Source organism: Gymnogyps californianus, chromosome 9, assembly GCF_018139145.2.
Source record: "Gymnogyps californianus isolate 813 chromosome 9, ASM1813914v2, whole genome shotgun sequence".
Taxonomy (NCBI): domain Eukaryota; kingdom Metazoa; phylum Chordata; class Aves; order Accipitriformes; family Cathartidae; genus Gymnogyps; species Gymnogyps californianus.
The window spans coordinates 21,326,631-21,332,630 of NC_059479.1; positions in this window are offsets into that span (position 1 = coordinate 21,326,631).

Below are 6,000 nucleotides of genomic sequence, written 5' to 3' on the forward strand. Positions count from 1 at the left end.
AGAGACAAAACTTCTAAAAGAGGAAAGAAAATAAAGATAATATTTAACAAAGGTTTAAAATCAAAAGAAAGCATCAGCAGGAAATGAGCAGCAGGAGAGAAAAAAATGTTAAAAGACACTCTACCTCTCTTCCTTTGTTCTCCATTACATTAACTGAGCTGAATGGAAACATATTCATGCCTTTCAGCCTTCCCAGTATCATTCAGTAATTAAAATGCAGTGTAAAGTTTGTGAGTCAAATGGACATTGTACTCCTAACAGACTCAAATTCATAATAACATTTTCTCTCATATCCATGTTTGGTTTTCTTTCTCAAAAGACAGACCAGTTCTTCCAAAGCTTTTTCATTTGCTTTCCTCCAAAGAAAGCTGAAGAAATGCCAGGGTCTGGCACTGCAATAATGAATAGTGTGAACAGCTTTGGACATAGACTAGTAGGGAACACACAGACGGAAAGTAAACTCACTGAGTACTAAAAGATAGGACTGGATTCAAATATCCTGGCGGATCATTTGGAACAGCGAGGAAAAAAAGGTTTACTTAAATTTATGAAACAACAATCCGACCCAATCCTCTTACCTATGAATGATGTACAGAGATAAACTTTGCTTCGGTGGATGGGAAAGATGGAATCAAATATGGCATATCACTTCTGGGAGAGCCACTGCCTCTTACAGAAAAACTTTGAGTGAGATTGTTTCAGCTACATCTCTAAAGGGCACGAATTTTACCCAGCTTATCTTCTTTATTACAGTCTAATTCTAGCTTAGTGATAAAATCCCCTGATGCTTTCCACACTTATATACACTTACTTGCCAATTCTCCTCTCTCCAAGGGCTTGGAAAGTGTAAAGTCCCCATACGAAAACAGTGCTAAAATTAGAGATGACACTGACTCCATGGACCTGTGATAGTGACAAGAAACCGTTTCTCAAATGCTTTGTGTACAACAGGTTCTTTATTTACCTTTAAAGGTCTGGGTGAGCTGTTTGGACTAGGAATACAGCTTTTACAGCTGATTGGGGGGGACGGGGGGGAGCAGAATTACAAGTGACATCCATACTGGAAACAGTTGGTCCATGGGCAGGACTAGTGGTTTTCTCACTGATGTATTTAGTACAGAACTATTTAAAAATTGCTTCCTTATATTGAATAGCCCCTTTTATACTCCATTAACCCCCACATAAGCAGGTTTAATCTGTGAAATAGCACGGTGACTGTGTAAGGGAACACAGCAAACAATACAGTCTCAGCAGTATCTCCCCATGCCATGCTTGGCTGTGTTTACCTGGAAAAGAAGGCAGGAGGCAGGTTGCCCTCAAGCTTTCTGCCATGGAGACAACACACAGATATCACCAGGCAGGATGGTGGCTTCCCACCCCATCTAAAGATTGGCTCCTCAAGGAGTGCTACTCTCAGTACTACACGAGAGCCCAAATTCTGTGTGATGATTTGGACATTAATCCAACTAAGACAGATGGCTACTGAGTTAGTCAATGACATTTAAATTTAACAAAAATCTATGCAGATCAAGTTGGCTTGGTATGTGTCATTCATTCAGCCATCATGAGGCAGACCAGCCCAGGCTCAACATCTGGCTTGCCCTGTACAGCCTCTCAATTTTCTTGATGTGCCATTCGAAAGCTACAACTTACTTAGACCATAAATGTTCTAACATACTAAATCAGCAACTAAACCACATTAGCCTTCCAGCACAACTCTCTGTAGAAAAGCCTTATTTCCAAGAAGCTGCAGGACAGATTCAAATATTGACATAAAATATGAGACCTACTAATGGAAAATGACCGTATCAGAATCTGAGTTGGGACCCAAATTCTGAGTGCTCTGATCTCTGCTGAAAAGCCTCCCAGAGGCAGGTGTCAAGACTGCGTTTCTTCATACTAAAGAATGTTAATTCAGAAGAGTCTTACAACCCTTTAAAACTTATTCAGTAAATATACTGTAAATAAAAGAGCAATCACTTTATATATCGTTACATTATATCACATCATATCTTTGGGTAGACTGTGTATTTCTATACAATACTGCTAAGGAAGGTAGCCCTATCTTCTAACACAAAAATGACAAGTTTTCCTTTCTAAAGCTTCATTTTACACAAAGTATCTGTCCCACTTGATACATCTACAGTCCCAGAGGCACTTAGAGTGCCTCGTTTGTCTGTACAATGCCAGCAAATTCTAAAGCCTTTCCCATTGAGAAATAGAAGAATGCCTTTTCCCCCTTTTCATTCTCATTTGCAATGTCCAAGACCTGATGTCTCTGAGAAAAGAGACTGTTGGGGTGCGTTGACCTGTGTTTGCTGAGCGGGCTTTAGCGGACTTTGGCATTCTTTGGCTATAAGGAGTGGTTATTGGAACTTTTGCATGGATTTGATGGATCTTGGAGAACTGCAGGTGTCACATCCATACCCTTCCCCTCCAGCAGTCTGTTTCCTTCCCACTTGTCCATCTGCTACAGAAAATTGGGGGTTTTTACAAAAATAAAGAGACATACTACTATCAATGGTGAGTCATTGACTGCTCTGTACTATTCCCACGTGTGGACCTGAGAGACCAGCTCATATGCAGAAATAGGCTCAAGTGGTGCCCTCATTTCAAATTAATTTTGAAATGGAATGGAAATGCACACTGGAAACAAAGTTGACTATTATTTAGTAAATTCATCACCTCCTCCATTCCTTACCTGCGGGGGAAGACAGCAACCTGTTGTGCTGAAGGAGCAGCGAAACCCCTATGCGTTGCCGTTCCTTGTGGGTGGGCCTGTGAGGTCAGAGTAAGCCTACAGTCATCGGAAAACCACCATCGCTCCCAAATATCCCAGGGTATTTAGTCTAGGAGGTGTCAGGACCTGAGTATGGTGTAACTCCCCAAACCGTAAGTATTCTACAGGATTTATGCTTGGGTAATCTCATCCACATGATTTCCATCCACGTCCATGAATCTTCTGCATTAACGAACCCTTAAGTATTGAGCAGAAAGGGTTGATATGTAGAATATGTTCCTTCTCTGTGTCAGAATATATAAACATAAACGTATATTTTCATATCCTCACAGGGCTGCAGAGAAGAACATAATTTTGCAAACAGCGTAACTCAGCAGAGGATCAGCCTTGAGCTCCCCGAAGGACCTTTTTTGATTTTACTTGAGAAAGAAATAAAAAATGTTTGAAACCCAAAAATTAGGTGAAGTCACACATCCATTTAACTTTCAGCATTAATGAAAACTTACTTGCATGCCTTGTCTTCACTAGGAAAAGAAATATGTCCTTACCCTGCAGTCACTAATGTGGTAATTACTTATGAGGTAACATCCTAGTGCAGCTAGACAGCTATAGCTTTAAAGCAGGTTAGCAGATCAGGAAAGATGCAGGCAACTCCTCCTGCTACTCACCCTCTGCTGACAGTAAATGCTACAAGTCAACTTATTTGCTACAGATTAGGCAGCAAGTTAGGCGAGATTGTGGAATGATTGTATTTTTTTTTCAAAGAAGATATGTCTTTGTGGTGTGTCTATACTTCAGCTTAATTCTTGTATGGACAGAAAGTTTGTTCACAGTCCTGTTTATTCATGTGTCCTGCAAAAAATGTGCAGTCTTACAATGACATGCATGACTAAAAATTCAGATGCAGATATATCTGAAAAGGGGAAAAATCCCAAATGGTATTTGATTGGTACATAATCTGTCAAATTAGTTGTTGCCATTTTGATAGAAAAATAAACCTAGAGATGATGGAGTCTGCTTGATAGATGCGGTGGGCTTAAAAAAGACTACACAGAATGTTAAGTAAAAAGCATCCAAATACATAATTTTATAAACAAATGCTGAAGCTACGAGAGAAGATTGAAGACTACATCCTTGCGGACTGGGGAAGATATTATTTTCAGTTACTGTTCCTGACACAGATTTCACATTTGTTCACAAAAAGGAACTGCATGTTATACATTCCATCTACCAAAAGCCTAACCCCATAAAGCCCTCTGAGATCTTCACCATCCTCAGGCTTTTACAGAAGGTTGTGATGTTCCAGCACAAATAAGAGCAGTCTTCAATTCCTGATGTTCATTCTGTGGGCACAGAAATCAAAACAAAGCCTGAAAAATCACAAGGATAAGTTGGTTCCTTGCACACTTGCTCTCTAGAATGTGGTATATGAAAATTTCCTCTTCAGTCCTTTCATAAGAGAGAACAGTTAAAGTATCATCTACGACAGTTGATGTTATGTGTGAAAAATAATCGTAAACTGAATTTGAATTTTGATGGATTGGATTTTTCAGAGGTACTGTAGGATTTCTTCAGCTGAAGGCAAAAAGAAGTTGTCCAGCTGTAGGCAATGCTAAGTTGTGAAAGCAGATCTGGATACAAGAGAGAAAGGTCTGTCCAATTCATATGTAATTAATAAATAACCCACTCCCTCTACTCCCACCTGAATTTCATGTCTATGTAAACTTGTCAGCTGGGAAACAAATGATGAATAATTCAGAAGACCTTCCCCTCCCTTCCTTCTCGTCTAGATTTATTAACCCATTTTCAAAGTATAATTTGATCAAGCTAATAGCCACAGACTTCCTAAACTGACTGTCTCTGCATTAATTCTGTCTTCATGGTCATAGTCCTACTCTTACAGTCCCATTTAATAGCAATCGATTAAGATACAACAGGCACCTGCAAGCCAAATGAGAGCTCAGCAACATTCTTTGATACCGGAAAACTGTTCTTCTCTGCAAGCAAGAAATTTATCTTATTTAATCTGGGCTGTTGTCCTGAACCTAGTTCCTCTTCAAGTCCTGAAACACTTGCACCACAATAGCTACTGGCTGATGTTTTATCATGTAGTTTTATGAAAAAACACATACCTATCAGCAATACTGGAGGATCAAGTAGCACGTATCTGGGATACTTCTATGTACCCCATACATGTGAGCAAACATTAGGCAGACAAGCTCTTCCTTAAAATGCAGGGGAGATTCAGAAGCAAACTGGGCTTGGGCTACCTGTTGAACAGTGTGGGCAAGCAGGTGCTGAATTGGGGCACTCTTTACAGGACAACACAAACCCATGAGCTGGATTTCAGCGTATCACAGGCTTTGGCATCCTCCAGCACCTTCCCACTATTCTTCCCATGTCCCTTAAACATCTTCCCATATCAGAATCCTGTCTTTGGCCCAGAACTCACAAGTGGGTGGTTCCAGTGCACAGAGTGGCTGAGGGTGGATTTTTTTAAGGCTATGTAAGCCTGTGTTATTAGCTTGAAAGACACAAACCTGGATGCCACCTGCTGAAGCAAAATTTACAAGGAAGATCTCCCCTTTACTCCTTATGCCTTAGCAATCCTAATTCAAACTAATTCATGTTCACAGCAGTTAATGTGCAGCACTTTTTATAATGTTCCTCCATAATCTTTAGGTTACTAGGAACCTGTCCAAATAGCTGTGGCATGACTAGCACGTAATGCCCCAGGAAGCTCACATCTGGGCCAGCGTGAGGTTGCTGCAATACACTCACTGGCAAATCTTACAGCTTGTCACAACAGAATCAAACTGATGTGGGTTTGCTGTTGTTCACAAATTTTTCATGCTTCCACAGCTTGGAAAAGCTCTGAACAGCCCTTTTGGCACTGACTCTGTCAGTGATGTGGAGTCCAGGTGATAACACCGCACCGGTTTGCATTTACTGCATGTTGGCACCTAGTGGGGAAGAAACATGACTTGCTGTTGTTGAATACATCCAACAAAACAGACAGAGGAAAGAGAGGAGCATTCTGAATGCACCTGGTTTTGGCTAATGTGCTGAATTTCAAAGCTGTTTGTTGTTATAGAGCAAAACCAACACTGAAAGGGGCAGCTGACAGATAACTACAGCACGGCAACATTCTCCATATGCACATCTGCAAGCTACTTGGGAAGAAAGAAACCACTGGGATCAGAATGCTGAGGCTGCTATTCCTTTGTTTGACTTTTGCTTGTAACTATCCATCAATTCAC